The sequence below is a fragment of the Ailuropoda melanoleuca genome, chromosome 3 (genome assembly GCF_002007445.2).
Source record: "Ailuropoda melanoleuca isolate Jingjing chromosome 3, ASM200744v2, whole genome shotgun sequence".
Classification (NCBI taxonomy): domain Eukaryota; kingdom Metazoa; phylum Chordata; class Mammalia; order Carnivora; family Ursidae; genus Ailuropoda; species Ailuropoda melanoleuca.
Window position 1 is genome coordinate 57,200,733 of NC_048220.1, and position 18,862 is coordinate 57,219,594.

Here is an 18,862-nt window from a genome sequence, read left to right on the forward strand (position 1 = left end):
ACCACCCAAGCACCCCAAGAGCACAGTTTAAATGCAATTTTAAATCATGTAAGAAACCATGAACCTCTTCTCTGTTCTGAGTCCGGAAGTCCTTAGCTAAGTAATCTGATAGAGCAGTTGGGACTCCTGCAGCCTTACACAGTTGCCCATTTTCCAGTGCACCTGCAGTAGTGCCTTAGTGATAGTGATTATTAGTTCTCTAATACTGTTTATTTTAGTTTTTATATTTGTCTAAATAAACAAACCATTTTCAACTTGCACTGCACCCACTTTTTGTTCAAAAGAATTTCGGTGTCAGAATTCAGCATCCCTTCAGTGCCATCATGTTTGATATGAAAGCCATTGCTTCAGCCACCAAGAGCCTTGAATTATCTGCCTATTTTAATTGACTTGGCAAGCCCTTTTATCTGTGTTTGTTGTCTGTTTAACCCAAGAAATCAAAATCCTTGTATTTTCTTTGTTCAAAAGATAATTCCTTCCTTACATTCTCCTTGTCTCATGGCAGACAAGAAAGACAGTTATCAAGGAGCTACTGTTATGCAAGCCATATTTCTCTAAGGCCATTTTCCTCTTAAGAATCATCTGCTATACTGTATTTATACTTTGTATAAAAAGTATACTTTGTATACTTTGTATAAAATTGTACTTTGTATAAAAGATTAATTATACTTTGTATAAAAGATTATTCACTAACTAGTTCAGCATGACATTTTTTAACTAGAGCCTTTTAAGCGACCTCTTTTTTTCTTATGAATATTTACATTTTTGAACTAAACACAAGAGCTTTAAGTCATCCAGGTGATGGTTTTCTTCACAGGTATTTGTAATGAAAGCTAATCAATTTTAAAGTGATATTTCATATACGGATACATCTTGTACTATGAAGTATAAACATTCATTATAATTAAATATGAAAACTAAAACTTTTCAGTTTGGATCTTTCTTCTCTAAATTCAAAAATAGCTTCAGATTTTTTTTAAAGGCGCTGAGAAATGGCAGTTCAATAGCCACATAGAAACTTTGAAAAATAACCTATGACAAAGCAGCTTCCAAACACAGAATTTCCTTAGGGTATTAAGAGGTCCATCACTTCTTTGTCAAATCACCAAGTCACAAAAACATGTTGGTTTACTCAGCTAGAAGATTCCACATTGCTAGGCCCTTTGAAAATGGCCGAAGAACGGCTAAAAGTCAACAAGAAAAGGTTTAATTGATGTTCTGGAACTTCTTCATTCTACACAATCTCACCCACTAACAGTTTCACCTGCCGGTCTCACTGAAGCAAGAGAGGTCATGTGCTTTATCTCAGATATTTGTTCTGATGGGAAAAGTCCTCACTTTTACAAGAAGCTAAAAGAAGGCACCATGGGATTTCAATGCCTTTATGACCAAGACCCTCTGCCAAGGAAGTGGACAATGTATATCACTTCTGTAGTGATCCATTTGCCCTTCCCCAGCTCTCCATCTGGAACTACCATTTTTAAGCAATCACCACAGATATGTGAAGGGCCAAACTGGCAGGCTGCGCAAGCACTTATGCTTCAGAAAACTCTTCCACTCATGGCAAGACTGGATTCCGCAGGGACAGCCAATGCGGGCACATTTAGCATCGGTGTTTAGCCCTGGCGCCCTCCTTCCTGCCTGAGTTTCTGCACCACATATGCTTTAATCATTCCAGCCCACTGATTCATTGAAAAATAAACACTGAGGTGATAATTAATTAGAGATCCTGCATATTCCTCTCGTACAACAAGTTAAGTGTTTCTTCCTGCCAGAAATTGGCTTTCAGGAAAGGAGGTGTGTAATGTCCTTATGTTTTGTGTTTACATTGGTTCGTTTTTCATCAGATTCTCCAAGCTTTGATACCTGTGGCTTAATATTCATAACATTTTGCTTGGATTTTCAACTTTATTCAAAAGCCATATAACTTCCACAACCAGTTGAGACAAACCAGATGAAAGATTTCAACCACATCCACTCACCAACCCAATTTGTTGCTGTTTTCTTAGGTTTCTGATTCCCCATCTGTGTGGCTTGGTTCGTGTGAGGCCTGATTCAGAAATGGGTGGGAAAAAATTGCCTAACTGAAGGAGTGTTAATCATTTCCACTTAATAGAGGGAACGTTTTTATTGCTACTTTACTGATGGAAGCTTTCGCCCAAGGCAAGAAACAATAACAAAGTCTCAAAAGAATTCTAATGTGTCTGGGAAATAACTATCCCCAAGAAATGTTTATTGAACACCCTCGGGGGGGTATGGGGAGTGTCGGGCTGGTACTCCTCTGGAAGTAAGCCTCAGGTTAGGAAAGACTGAAAACTGAACTTGGGCTCAGAGGTTCTGAGTTCTAGTTCTGGTCTGCCATTGATCAGCTGTGACCCTGGAGAAGAACAATCATCATTTATTGAACATCTCAAATTTGCCAGGCATTTTACATTCATTTCTTAAAAAGTCAATAATGCTACAGCAATTATTAGACTTTCATTTTTATAGATTAAAACGCAATAGGGCACAGAGAGTTTCAATGACCTGTTCAAGCACTAACTCAAGTACTCAAGTACTTATGGCAAGCTAGCAACTTGCAGAGCCAGGAACTAGCTCCCTGGGTTTTATTTTTCAGGCTCCAAAGCTCACTGCCATTTCACTATACTATGACAAGTAATTTTCCTTTTCTGGGTTTTAGTTTTGATTTATTTTAATCTGAAAAAACAGATGATTGGGCAAAACTCTAAAAAACTCCTTTGAACTTGGATACCCTATGATCCTATAATTGAGCCTAAGCCTTAAACTTGTAGAGATTATAGTTTGGTTCAGTTCAGCCCAAACAATACACATATTTATAAAATAAAGTTGAGCAGCATTGGGTAGGAGGTGGTATGAGATTAAGGGTCTGGTATTAATCTGGGAAAGCTTCCGGCGTAAAGGGTTTTCATCTAGTAGAGGCAGGAAGAGACAGGATGAAGGATGGCAGATGGGAGGAGGCCAGCTCCGGCCTCAGAGGGTCTCTGGGAAAAACACTACTGGGGAGGATTCAAAGTGAGAGACCATTAGCAGGCTAATGGTCAGGCTGGCTGAATGACAGGCTCTGTGGATCAAGGTACCCGTGCTGAGGAAAATGAAAATGGACCCTTCACTCAGTATTCTTGCCTTCATGGGAATTCAATAAGCGTTATTGACTGGCTGAGGTGAACTGAATTGCAGAATTGCTTTGAAGCCCACGGTTACAAGCTATAATTGAGAAACTGTCAAGAAATTCAAATTCATGGAAAACCAAGAAAGAATAATGTTTCCACCTTTTAGAGCTTGCCAAAATATAAAGTTTCCTTTCTGCTGTTAATTTCCTCCCTCTTCTAATTCATTTTGTAAAACTTTTCCATCAAGAAGTCTATTTTGTAACTATGCGTAATTAATATTTAGTATCCTTCTTTTCAGAATCTTCAAAATGTTAGCAAATGCTAACAATTGCAACTTTTCTAGTAACTTGGGGGAAAAGGGCACTAGTTGTAAATAAGGCTCTATTTTTCTCCCTGATAAACAGGAACACTATTAAGAATGGAATTCTAATATCCACAAGATTATTAACTACAAAATAACCATAAATAAATGCAGGCTGAGAACTGGAGCTGAACTCTTTATAGCGAATATTTCTAGTTCTCTTCCTCTAACACAGCATTAATGACTTGTTCTTAAGAGTGCCCTGAAAGATGCAGTCTTTAAACCTGTACAAAATAATCACTGTGTGCCTGGCACCTTTTGCTAGTCACTTTACATATACGATCTTGAATCCTCAAAGCAATTCTTTAAGATAGAGGACACTTCAGGACAGAGTGGTTCAGTGAGATGCCCAGGATGGCAAAGCCAGGGTGGCCACATGGGTCTGTTTGACCTCAATCCCTTGTTCTTTTCTCTCTGTGCTGTACAGAAGGCGTGTATGGACCAACAGGTTCCTGTGCTTGTCCTCTAACCAAAGGCATTATTTCAGGGTTTCTTTAGGTTTGTCCTTTACAGAATCACGTGAAATGTGCCATAAAGCTCAGCTATTCCTAAATATTTCCCTCAACTGGGGCCTGGAAGGGAATTTTCAATTTTGAAGTTAATGGATGATACTTTAAAGAAGGAAAATAGGTGTGAAGGTTTACCAGAAAGTTAAGCTTACTGTTTAAAAGGACCTCTGTTAAAAAATAAAGGCAAACCTTGGGATGAGTTAGATCCTCCCACATTCTCACACAGATTAATAATTGCCTCACAAATAGGGCACAGCATGTAGGTACTAAATTGCTCCAAGTGAATTCTATTTCTCCCAAAGTCAAACAATGACATGGGGCAGCATGAAAATCAAATCCATCTGCGTTTAAACATATATGCCTATTGCAAACATAAATGGGAATATTTATATAGTAATTATAGTATATAGTATATTATTATACTAGTATATAGTATATTAGATTGTCTTCGTATGATGATTTTTCATTAATAAAATTCATCGACAATTTGACTTTCTTTCTTTTTTTTTTTTTTAAGATTTTATTTATTTATTTTGCCAGAGAGAGACACAGATAGAGAGAGAAGAAGCAAGCAGGGGGAGTGGCAGGCAGAGGGAGAAGCAGGGTCCATGCTGAGCAGGGAGCCTGACGTGGGGCTCCCTCCCCAGGACCCTGGGATCATGACCTGAGCTGAAGGCAGACGCTTAACTGACTGAGCCACCCAGGCGTCCCTCAAAATGTGACTTTCTAAGGAAAACGTGGTGATTGACAACCCTCTACTTCGTGCAGGTTAAGCAGGTCTAAATACTAGTTTGCCCTTCTCAAAGGATCCACATAACATACATCGTAAGAAATTCAGAGTGTATTTAAGTAAAGGAATATGAGATCTCAGAAATCACAGTAATGTTCAGAATAGTGTTCACTTTGTTTTAGCAAAGAAGAACTTACAGGTGCCATGGACAAGGTAAGCAGCAACCAAAGCGAAGAAAACAGAAAGTTGATTGCATCCCATGAGGAAATTGGGAAAACATGGGGAACAACCTTGGTCTCCTGATTTTGATTCCATTGCAATTCATTGGATATTTTCACATTTTGAATCTGTAAGTCTCTGTGAAAGTTGTGCCCTTGTTCTTAAGGCAGAGTGAAGTGCAAAGGGAGGAGGCAGAGGTAAACAGATGTGGTTGGCCCATGAACTTAGAGCTAACTGGAACTTTTTCAAGTCAAAACAAACGTGTAAACTAAGAAATATTTTTGGTAAATGCCACGAACCTGACTATCCCCACAGGCACTCAAAAGGCCTCAGCTACAAAATTGCCATGACAGTGTTGGGTATTTGGAGATTAAGTAGCCTTAGTCAGCAGGTAGTATTTGGAGCAAGAACACCCCAAAAATAACCACCCCAAAAGCAGTCAGAAGTCTTGGTTTTCATCAGGACTTTTTTTTTTATTCATGTACTTACTCTGACTACTAAAATAGTAAGTCTTTTGCTCAAAGTAGAAAACAGTCATTGTTTTATCGATTTCAAGTCTTTATGATTAATATCTTATCCTCTTTCTATGGTACCACTAGTAAACTTTGTATGTTCCTTTTTTGTAAATTCTTGAGAGAAGATGACATTTAATAAAGACAATTTTTAAATTTCTTGAGACGTACATAGACTCTTTTTCAGTCCTTTCCTTCTTTTTCTTGCTTTTTTAAAAAACATGGCACAGAATTAAGACTCGAGGATTTTTTTTTTCATGTTCCAAATTTAGTTAGAAAACCTTACTCCTTATATACAGTAATTCAATATCATTTTAGAGCCGTTTTCCCGCAGAGGATTGGCAGTATTGGTGTGAGACTTTGAAATTTTCTGGCACATCAAACACTCTCAGCCTTTCCTTTCAGGGAAAGAATAATGCCTGTGGAAATATTTCGCTACAGTTTTATTAAGGAAGTTAGTGATAAATATTATTATTTTGTATCACCGAGGGAGATAACCTATATGCCTTGACCTATTGGCTCACTCTTCTGAAAATTTGTAACATATATTTTGCTCATGTTTTAAATCATATGCTAACAAACAGACTGGCCTAGTCATTGCAATGGATAATCTTTAGGATACAGACCACAATTCACAGAAGTAACTGCTATGAGTGTCTGGTATCTGAATTATCATTAATCTCATCAGTAGCATTATCTTTGATTACAAAGTAAAAGCCAAGCTTTCATTTTATGGTGCTGAATTAGGCACCACACCATCAAGCCCAATAGACACCGTCTCTTCCTTTTATAAGCTTCAAAAATAAAACTGATTTTATCTTCATGTCACCACATATAACGTATGTAATTCCATCAGCGTGATTTAAGTCCTGATTTCTTTTACTTTTTAAAATTTTACTTCCAGTGTAGTGAACAGACCCTGTGGTATTAGTTTCACATGTGCAATATAGTGATTCAACAATTCTATACAATACTCAGTGCTCATCATGATGAGTGTACTCTCTTGATCCCCTTCATCTGTTTCACCCATCTCCCCACTCACCTTCCCTCTAGTAACCATCTAGTTTTTCTCTACAGTTAAGAGTCTGTTTTTTGGTCTGTCTTTCCCCCCCCCCTTGTTCATTTGTTTCTTAAATTCCACATAAGAGTGAAATCATATGGTATTTGTCTTTCTCTGAGTAACTCATTTTGCTTAGCATTATACTCTCTAGATCCATCCATGTTGTTGCAAATAGCAAGATTTCATTCTTTTTTATGAGATGTATGAGGTGGTATCTTTCTTTATTCATCTATTGATGGATACTTGGACTGCTTCTGTAATTTGGCTATTGTAAATAATGCTACAGTAAACATTGGGGTGCATACATCCCTTCAAATTGGTATTTTCATATTCTTTGGGTAAATGCCCAGTGCTGTGATTACTAGATCACAGAGTAGTTCTCTTTTTAATATCTTGAGGAACCTGCATACTATCTTCCATAGTGGCTGCACCAGGTTCCAGTCCCTCAGCAGTCCATGGTAGTTCTTTTTTTCCACATCCTCACCAATACTTGTTGTTTCTTGATTAAGTCCTGATTTCTAATCTGTGTTAGTATAAAACAAAAACAAAAATTGTGTTGACAAGAATTCCTTTCAGGGAGGTCACTGAAGGTCTTCAGAAAAAAATTCACAGACATTTGAAGTTAAAGGTACAAGTAAGACTGTTCTTCAAACTGTTTTGCCAGACAAAATGGAAAAAATTCCTGGTCCTATCAGAGAGTATGTGTAGAAAGGAATGGAATTAAATGCTGATGAAAGGAGAGGAGAAAAAAAAAGAGATGACACAAAGCTGCCCCTCCACAGTGAGACCCAATTCCCTAAGATCTTCAGTGAATTTATTCACTTATTTGTTTACTTATTAAAACAGGTGCTAAGGACTGTAGGCTTTCATAGAGAAGTGAAGTGGGAACATACCTCAATATCCATAAAAGCCATGTTCAAAAAGCCCACATCGAATATCTTTCTCAACAGGGAAAAACTGAGAGCTTTTCCCCTACGATCAGGAACATGACAGGAATGTCCACTCTCACCACTGTTGTTCCACATAGTATATTTTCCTAGCCTCACCAATTAGACAACAAAAAGAAATAAATGGCATCCAAATAGGCAAAGAAGTCAAACTCTCACTCTTCACAGATGACATGATATTCTACGTGGAAAACCCAAAGACTCCACCCCAAAATTGCTAGAACTCATACAGGAATTCAGCAAAGTTGCAGGATATAAAATCAATGCACAGAAATCAGTTGCATTCCTATACACTAACAATGAGACAGAAGAAAGAGAAATTAAGGAGTTGATCTCATTTACAATCACACCAAAAACTGTAAGATACCTAGGAATAAACCCATCCAAAGAGTCAAAGGATCTATACTCTGAAAACTATAGAACACTCATGAAATAAATCAAGAAAGACAAAAAGAAATGGAGAAACAGTCCATGCTTATGGATTGGAAGGACAAATATTGTTAAAATGTCTATGCTACCCAGAGCAGTCTATACTCAATACAATCCCTGTCAAATTACCATCAACTTTTTTCACAGAGCTGGGACAAATAATCATAAAATTTTTATGGAACCAGAAAAGACCCCAAATAGCCAAAGGAATGTTGAAAAGAAAACCAAAGCTGGTGGCATCACAATTCTGGACTTCCAGCTCTATTACAAAGCTGTAATCATCAAGACAGTATGGTACTGGCATAAAAACAGACACACGGATCAATGGAACAGAATAGAGAACCCAGAAATGGACACTCAACTCTATGGTCAACTAATCTTCAACAAAGCAAGGAGGAATATCCAATGGAAAAAAGAGAGTCTCTTCAACAAATGGTGCTGGGAAAATTGGACAGCCACATGTAGAACAATGAAACTGGACCATTTTCTTACAGCATACAAACAAATAGATTCAAAATAGGTGAAAGACCTCAATGTGAGACAGAAATCTATCAAAATCCTAGAGGAGAACACAGGTGGCAACCTCTTCAAACTCATCCATAGCAACTCCTTGCTAGACACATCTCCAAAGGCAAGGGAAACAAAGGCAAAAATGAACTACTGGGACTTCCTCCGGATAAAAAGCTTTTCATAGCAAAGGAAAGAGTCAACAAAATCAAAAGACAACCCACAGAATGGGAGAAGATATTCGCAAATGTCTTATCAGATAAAGGGCTAGTATCCAAAATCTATGAAGAACTTATCAAACTCAACACCCAAAGAACAAATAATCCAGTCAAGAAATGGGCAGAAGACATGAACAGACATTTCTCCAAAGAAAGGCCACAAATGGCCAACAGACACATGAAAAAAATGCTCAGCATCACTCAGCATCAGGCAAATGTAAATCAAAACCACAATGAGGTACCATCTCACACTTGTCAGAATGGCTAAAATTAACAAGTTAGGAAATGGCAGATGTTGGTGAGGATGTGGAGAAAGGGGCACCTTCTTATTCCGTTGGTGAGATTGCAAGCTGGTATAGTCACTCTGGAAAATAGTGTGGAGGTTCCTCAAAAAGTTAGGACAGAAAGAAGTGAACAGAAAGAAGAGAAAGTAAGGTATAGATTTTAGGAGATTTGAGTCAAGTTTTAGTAATATTTCAAGAGGAAAAAGGGCCCCAAATGGAGTTGTGTTACATAAGGTTTTTCTAGACTTTTTTTTTTTTTTTAAGATTTTATTTATTTATTTGACAGAGATAGAGACAGCCAGCGAGAGAGGGAACACAAGCAGGGGGAGTGGGAGAGGAAGAAGCAGGCTCCTAGCAGAGGCCTGATGTGGGGCTCGATCCCATAACGCCGGGATCACGCCCTGAGCTGAAGGCAGACGTTTAACCGCTTTGCCACCCAGGTGCCCCTTCCAGACTTTTCTTGACATAGCACAGTGAGATTCTCAAGCATAATAGTCTAATATATGGAAAACTATCTCTTGAGAGACAATATTCATTGCTGTTTGCCTTAGCTGAAAAGTTTGTATTAACCTTTTTTACTGAATATTTTTATATCATAGACTTATCTCTTATGCCTATAATTCTGTGTATTCTTCTCATAGCTGAGTTGGCTATGGACAAATAGAGGTATTCCAAGTAACCGATTGTGCACAGGTTTCAAAATAAGTTACCTCTATCAAAGGTTTAGAATTTTGCCAAGAATTATGTGTCTTAAATGTATGAAGATGAAATAAATAATAAATTGTCTTTATGCTATTATCACATGATAGTCCTACTTTAGCTGATAAAAAAGGAGTATTTGTCACCCTTTTTGATTCATATGGAAAAATTAGTCTTGAATTAGGCATATTATTCAAAGTGACCAGGAATGCTTCTGTGGCATAGGTGATGATTTAAAGAAACTGAGAAAAGCATCATAGAGTAGCTGGCATGAGATACAGAACTTGGATGATGGGACTGCAGTAGACAGAAACTAGAAGGTATCATTTCAGAAAGAGGGAAGGAAGACATGAAGACGAGAAATCAGAGTATGTTTGGTGAAGAGCCTATGGTTCCATTCATCTGAAGGATGAGGTACAGAAGTCAGCTTTAGGAGACAGCTCTTGGCATAAGTGTTGATGTTCTCATGATGGGACAGTGGTCAGGCTCCTGCAATGAGCTTTTTATGTGGTGGGCATTGACAAGTGGAAACCAAAAAGGGAGAAGCTAGAGGATGCCAAGTGTTGACTACCACTGACAAATGGGTGGACCAAATTATTGATGTATGACTGTTGCCAGTCCTCCCCATCCACTTACTGGCTCTGACAATTCTATACCATTTCTTCCTTCTCTCCACCTGTGTAGGAGGGACCTGCCTTGTCAGCTCTGTTTTTTGATTCTCACAGTCAAAAATGAAAAATGAAAAGATGCTCAATATCACTTATCATCAGAGAAGTACAAATCAAAACCATGATGAGATACCACCTCACACCTGTCAGCATGGCAAAAATTAACAACACAGGAAACAACACCTGTTGGCAAGGATGCAGAGAAAGGGAGACCCTCTTACAGTGTTGGTGGGAATGCAAACTGGTACAGCCACTCTGGAAAATAGTATGGAGGTTCCTCAAATAGTTAAAGATAGAAATACCCTATGATCCAGGGGCGCCTGGGTGGCACAGCGGTTGTCTGCCTTTGGCTCAGGGCGTGATCCTGGCGTTGTGGGATCGAGCTCCACATCAGGCTCCTCTGCTGTGAGCCTGCTTCTTCCTCTCCCGCTCCCCCTGCTTGTGTTCCCTCTCTCTCTGGCTGTCTCTCTCTGTGTCAAATAAATAAAATCTTAAAAAAAAAAAAAAAGAAATACCCTATGATCCAATAATTGCACTACTGGGTATTTACCCAAAGAATACAAAAATACAGATTTGAAGTGGCACGTGCACCCCAATGGTTATCACAGCATTATCAACAATAGCCAACTTATGGAAAAAACTTAATGTCCATCAACTGATGACTAGATAAGGAAGAGGTGATATATATACACAATGGAATATTACTCAGCCATGAAAAAGAATGAAATCTTGCCATTTGCAATGGTGTGGATGGAGCTAGAGTGTATTATGCTAAGGGAAATAAGTCAGTCGGAGAAGGGCAGATACCATATGATTCACTTATATGTGGAACTTAAGAAATGAAATGGATGAATGCAGGGGAGAAAAGGGGAGAGACAAACCATAAAACAGACTCTCAACTATAGAGAACAAACTGAGGGTTGCTGGAGGGGAGGTTGGTGGGGGTTGGTTAAATTGGTGATGGGTATTAAGGAGGCTTGTTGAGGTAAAGCACTAGTGTTATATGTAAGTGATAAAACACTAAATTCTGTTCCTGAAACCAGTATTACACTATATGTAACTCACTAGAATTTAAATACAAAATTGAAACCAAAAAAAGAAGAAAAAGAATGAAAAATAGACAAAAAGATATAAAGGCAGAAGGCCTGTGCCATTGTTATTAGAATGTAATGGAAGGCAACAATCTTCAGAAAAACCCAATACATAAGATGAAAACAGCTTCCTTCCTTCCTTCCTTCCTTCCTTCCTTCCTTCCTTCCTTCCTTCCTCTTATAAATCCATAACAAAGTTAGATAGTCAGAACTAGGAGTTTAAGGAATATTCCCTATGGGGGTAACTCAGTACCATTGTAATTTGGACATAAATATAATTTATATTCATTGATTAATAGGATCAGAGCTTTTAAGGTAGGCATAAAGGACAAACTGGAGAGATTTTGCTAAATTAGACAAGGACCAGGGAGACTTTTAGGACTCCTGAATGAGGTGGTTATGTGATTAGTATTCTTCTCTAGGAAGACTCATCTAATGGCTTTATTTATGTAAACGAGAGAGGAAAAAAATAGAAGTGAAATCAGATAAAGATATTACAATATGCCAGGTGAAAGGTAATGAGGAGGTGTACTAAAAGGTGAGAGTAAGGATAGATAAGAGAAGATGCCAAGGTATCTGGAAAGCAAAATCAACAGAACCATTATGAGAAGCAAAGGAAAAGATTTGATAATTTGATGTTTGAGGTTTCAGGAACAGAAGGAATGGAGGTACCATTAACAGAAGAGAGGATGCCAGAGGAAGAGATGACTTCAGGGTAGAAATAATAAGTTCAATTTCACATGAGTTGTTTTTGATATGCAGGTGGAACATCTTGTCACAAGGACGACTGGAAACGTAAGCTCTCAGAGGAAAAGTCGGCATCAGTCGTGCTCCGCTTGGTATCTCTGAAGCCCAGCATTTAATGGGTGATCAACAAACACAGCTAAATGAATGGCAAGTGAATGTAAGTCTATTCAGTTCTCTGAATTATTATGATATTTTATTGCAGTTGTTTCCTGCTTCTTTCTCTTTATTTATAGATTCTGAATTTTACATATATATCTTGGATCTCCATGGCCACCTGCTTGGTATACATTAGCTCTCAATACATGTTTGTTGAATTGACAAGTTAGGAGGTATCAACTTTACTTTACAACCCTATTCACCATCCTCATCTCATTTTCTTTCTATTCAAATAAGATATAGCTCACGAAATGTCATTTTAACATAAATAAATAAAAACACATACCCATAAGATTTATTTTAAAAAAGAGTGACGGTAGTATATCATGGGTTTTTCCCATTACTTTGGGAATAACTATAGGTATTTCAACATTTGGCAATTCTGTTTGGGCTAATAGCCTACTTGCAGTTGTCAAAAATTTTAATTTCTTCCAACTACAAAAAGTCTGGAAAAGACCTGGGGCGCCTGCTTGGCTCAGTTGGTTAAGCGTCTGCCTTCGGTGCAGGTCATGATCCCTCTCCCTCTGTTGCTCCCCCCTCTTGTGTGCTCTTTCTCTCTCTCTCTGTGTCAAATAAATAAATAAAATCTTCAAAAAAAAAAAAAAAGTCTGGAAAAGACCTTTGGGACACAACTTGGAAATGACTGTTTAAAAGGTAAATATTTTTTAAATTTCATGAATGGTTGGAGTTCCCCATAGTCAGGAGTAACACATGACTCACTTTTGTCCCCAGCACAAGCTTTCAGAGCAAATGCAGCCTGCAAACTGAGTATTTCACAAGGCTCCTGTAATACAAGTTTTTCCCAAGGTCCTCTCTCTTCCCCTGCAGTGTGGAAGGTCTTTTTGAGGAACGCAGTGTTTCCATTTTGGGCAAACTTCTCATCCCATATTCTATCAATATATGAACATTGTATACAGACAGTTCCCAATTTATGATGGTTCAACTTAACAATGTTTTTCCTTTACTATGGTGTGAAAGTGATGCACCATTCTGTACCCATACAACTATTTTTTTTTCACTTCCAGTACAGTATTCAATAAATTACATGAGGTACCCAATACTTTATTATAAAATACACTTTGTGTTAGATGATTTTGCCCAACTGTAGGGTAATATCACACGTTCTAAGCACACTTAAGGATAGGCTGGGCTAAGCTATGGTATTTGGTAGGTTAGGTGTATTAAATGCATTTTTGACTTATGATGTTTTCAATTTACGATGGATTTATCAGGTTGTCACCCAAGTAGGTCGAGGAAGATCTGTATATTTATACTGAATATGTCTCTTTGTTCATTATGGATCATTTATTGGAGCTGCTCCTCCCTCATGAGCATGGTTTAATAGTAAAATATAAAATTAAAAATTTTAGTCTGCAGTGATTTTTCACCCGTTGGGCTGAGATGGCTTCACGAAAGTTAATTTAAAAAAAAAAAAAAAAGCAAACCTTGAAAACAACATCTGGAGTTGAGTTCAGAAATAAGAACCAGATACGCTTCCTTATCCATATTTCAGTTCACATGATTAGCCTGCCAGAATGGTGAAAGGGAAAAGGTTTACTAATTTATTTTTGTTTTGTTTTTGAAGAAATAATGAAAATATTTTAATGCTCATAGTAGTTATGAGTCTTTTTATAAATAAAGACTGAATATAGTTATCCCTGAATATGTATAAAGAAATATTAAAATTAGTATAAATTTTAGATATAGTAAGCATTATTACAATACACATTCAAAGGATTTGCTTAAGGGTTTCCTTAAGTAGCAAGAGCGAAACAGTATAAACTGCTTATAGATTGATTCTCAAACCAGTTTTCCAAATAATTTATGTTATATGGGTTTGTAAACAAAAACGGAGAGAGCAAATAACCATTTGATTCAGCAATGTTACAAGCTAAGTACACATCCCATTCATAGTGCCATCATGAAAGAGCAAGTAGAGTTCTTGTTTTCTTAAACTTCAACAGTGATTCATATTATGAAAAGAATAATTAGAGATATGCACAGAATCTTTTGGGAAGGTGATTAATAGAATTCTAAGTCGGTATTTACAATTTACCAGGCACTATGGAACCCATTGTGTGTTATGTTTATAACCTTAAAGTAAACCTAACATATATTTTTCCATATAACAGATGATAAAATTGAAATCCGCAAATGCAGTATGTTACATAGTTACCTTCATAAAGCCAGTAAGTACTAGAACATAGAACTCCTGTATCTTAGATCACAGCTTTTTCTTTTTTTTTTTTTTTAAGATTTTATTTATCTATTTGAGAGAGAGCGAGCGCGCACACAAGTAGGCGAGAGGGAGAAGCAGGCTCCCCGCTGAGACATGGGACTTGATCCCAGGAGCCTGGGATCATGACCTGAGCTGAAGGCAGACGCTTAACTGGCAGACTGAGCCACCCAGGTGCCCCTAGATCAGAGCTTTTTCTATTATTACATGTTATTTTTTTTGCATGATGAAAATCCAAAAACCATCCCTAACTGGCTGGTATTTGAGACCTAGACTTTAACTGCACTCAATCCTAGAAAAATCTACATAAATAAACATATTTATGTTTATTTAAATCTAAAAAATAAACATATTAACATTGCATTTGGAATATCTGTGGTAAGGAATCCATTAAAACAGGAACTCATTACTTAATGGGATATCTTTATTAATGGATTTTTCTAATTGGCTTTGTAAATATGGTTTCATTTTCTACCTTTTCAATTGTCTTACATGTAAATTTCTCCATAATTTTTCCTTTTTAAGGAATTCTGCAGTCATAAAAATAAGTCTTTTGTTCATTTAAGTGTTGAAAGAGAATTAAACTATCCAAAGCATATGCTACATTAATAAGATTTATTTTCAATTTTTTGAGAGGGGATGAGAAGATATCTTTTAAAATCTGCTCTACATCTCACAAATGAGAAAATCGAAAGAGTGTTTCTTTCATAATGTAGGGTTCTCTAAGTTTCATGGTGGCACAGCCCTTTGGCTATTCTGTTGAGGTTAGTTTCAAAGTTTCATTCTAGTACTAGATTATTTTTTTTAAAGATTTTATTTATTCATTTGACACAGAGAGAGAGACAGCCAGCAAGGGAGGGAACACAAGCAGGGGGAGTGGGAGAGGAAAAAGCAGGCTCCCAGTGGAGGAGCCTGATATGGGGCTTGATCCCAGAACGCTGGGATCACGTCCTGAGCCAAAGGCACATGCTTAACGACTGAGCCACCCAGGTGCCCCCCAAAGTCTCATTCTAGTACTAGATTATTCGGTGCTCCCAATAAACATGAGCCCTGGAACTTTTTTTTCCTTTTTCTAACCCCCTCCCCAAGTAATGAATAGTCAGTCCTTTCTCTTTATATAGGATTAACAACGACAGTAGCAGTGGCCATGATAATAACAATAAATGTCTCTCATTATAACAATTTCTTATTACCCGGTGTGAAAAGTCAGTAGCCGGGATGAGAAAATCACAAAATAATGATACTGCATACTTGATAGTATATAGTTTGGCTTACTCCTCAAAATCTATGACATAAGCAGTGAAATTTGTATTCTTTCCATGCTAAAGAAATAGAATAGGGCTCAGAGAAGATAAATAGGGTGTGCAAGGTCCCATGGACAGTAAATGGCAGAGTCATATTAAGAATCCAGACATCTCTACTCTGCTGTGAATTTGCAGTGGGTTCACTCTACCAAATTCTCTAATTCTGAAGCTACATTCAGTTTGAATAGCCAGGTGAGACAAGTGTGGGCCAGTCTGGAATTCAAGAGCTCTGAATTCCTGTCTTGACCACATCTAGCCTGATTTAGTACTCTCCAGTAGCATGACATCAAAGTTAAGCATGGGCTCCAGCGGCATCCAGAGCTGGCTTAAGGCCCCAATCCTCCAATTACTAGCTCAATAAGCTTCAGCAAGTTAGTTTCTCTAGGCCTCAGTTTCCTCATCTGTAAAACAAAGATTGTTATAAAACATACATAAGATAACAAATGTAAAATTCTTGGCTGTAATAGAAGTGTTGCATAAATCATTGCTCTCGGCATTTCACATTATACTGGTTTCTCTTCTCTCAGGAATGCTCAACAACTGATAATATGTATATCAAAGTTTTTTGGAGGAAAGAAAATGAAAACCAATATAGGTTTCATCACACATAAAATGCAGAACACACATGGAGACCTTTCTTCTGCTCACTTACATTCTACCTCTTGGGCACCTTGGAATTATTGCAAAGTCCTTCAATCCAGATGTATATGAAGCATTTCTTTGAACTGGATAAACAATATGTCTTCTATAGCTACGTGACTCCATCTTTTTGGTCTCTAGTTTTCCAATCTTATAATAAATAAATTTAAAATGTACTAAAAAGCTTTATTAAATTATTTTATGAATTTTCTTGATCAACGAATGGTTAGAGTATCACTAAAGTTATAGATGAGGTAGGAAGGCATTGCTTTGTGAAAAAATTTGACATCATTCAAAAGGCACAGGATTCAATGTTAGCTTTCAAACCTCAGTCGACATGAATTTATACATAGTTCTAAAATGAGGTGGTCCAATTTGGTATTGATTCTTGAAGTTTAGAGGATTCCTTTTTATTTATGGGATGGATCTATTTCCTCGAAAGTATCCCAACAACTAAATCAAGATAATGTTTAACTAAATAATCATCATTAGCAATTATTGCCCTGTTTTTTCTGTCTCCTTTTAATTTTGTTATCATCCAAAAATGTAGGATTGAAATATAGTAGTAACAAATATAAAGGTGAGAAACTCGCTTGTAATTCCACGGGATTCATTCATAAGCAATAGAAAACTCAAAATGGATGAAACATTGGGGAAATTATTGGCTTGCATAGCTGGAAATTTAGTGTTAAGGTGAACTTTGGAGGAGGAATTATCCAATGGTTCTGATTGAATCTTCCTACAGTTCTCTCAGCTCTGTCCCACTCAGGATGCGATCCTTGGAATGGAACAGGATGGCTTCAGAAGATACAAACCCCACCACAATGAATGACCACAGCCTTGAGGGGAAAAAATAGCTTTTAGAACTTTCTCATAAACGAGAGAAAACTTCCTCAAATCCCCAAGCAAGCTCCCTTTTGTGTGTCTTTGGTTAAAATTGGGTTGCATGCCCACTTGTGTAGCAATGTCTGAGGCAGTAGAGCCATGGAATTGTGACCACCCTACGTCAGTTTTCCCTGTGGTACGTGGCTGCGTAATAGAAGGGTGATGAATAAAACAACATTGGGAATCTCTTGGGGAGGAAAAGTGGAAAACACATACTTCTGTGGAGGCAACCATCAGTGTCCTCCACCTCTTCCAATATCTACCCATTCATTTTTCTAAGACACATTAACTGAATTTTAAGATCCTAAAACACAAGTACTCCTTCTGATACGCCCTTGGAAGAAAAGTACAAATGTTTTAAGTATTAAATAAATTGGCTTCAGCTATGAAATTCTTACACTGTTGGCAAGCGACCATGTCACATGGCACGGACAAGATTAAACTTTAAGTTCAATGGCTGGGATAAATCCAAGTATAGTAAAACAGGCCTGTGCAAATATGTTTCATGTGCATGTAATGGTGGATATCGCCTCTTAAAAATGTAAACCCAAAGATTTCTTGCAAATTAATATTAAACAAGAAATATTAGTTTTCTCGGCTTTGGGATAGGCCTGCAGGAGTGGTATGGTATTAAGGTTTCTATAATGGGAGATATTACTATGATCTATGGATTGATTTCAGCCAGTGATCTGTCTAGAACCCAGTAACCAAAAAGAATCTTGCTGGAAATGAGATTTTCCTTACAAGAAGATTTATATACAACTGGTAATGTTCACTGCGGTTTTTAAAAAATGAGGAATTAGAATTTTCAGAGCTGTAATGGATCCAAATATAGACTTTCTGGAAATGGTATTTCGACCTTGATGACGGCATCAAAGTAGGAAATATTCTTTTTATTTTAGAATTTCTTTTTGTTCACTGCCCTATAATTGTTCTTAAAGTGCTTCCCAATCTTTATCCCAAAGAGGGAATTGTACTTTTCTCTAAAACTAATGTTAGTTTGAAAAATAATTGATTTTTTTATAGTAGTTGATTATTTAAATATTTAGGGAACAGGCACTATCTGCTCAGAAAGAATTATAATGCACAGTTCCTGTCCTTAAAGAATGTAAATTTGAGGGTGTCAATCCAAAGAATATAAGAAATGATTAGAGAGTAAACACTAAAAGATAGCGTTTAATTAACCACTACATTGTGACTCAGGACTTATTGATATAGAGAAGCTCAGAGAAGGAAAATCATGTGCTTCAGAGAAATTGCAGAATCTTTACCATCACATTAACATCTATTAAACACTCACCATGTACCCAATATATTTAATGATATATCATTTAATCTCACAACAACCCTATAAATTCCAACCGTTATCATCAATACTATACAGACAAAGAAATTGAGGCTTAGAGAGATTAACTTGCCCAAAGCTGAAAAGTAGGATTAGGCATTGAGCATATGTAGTCAAATCCTATAGCATCGTTGCTTGGCTACCAAAGTGTTCTGCCTTCCTGGAATAAAACGAACTTGAGGAGT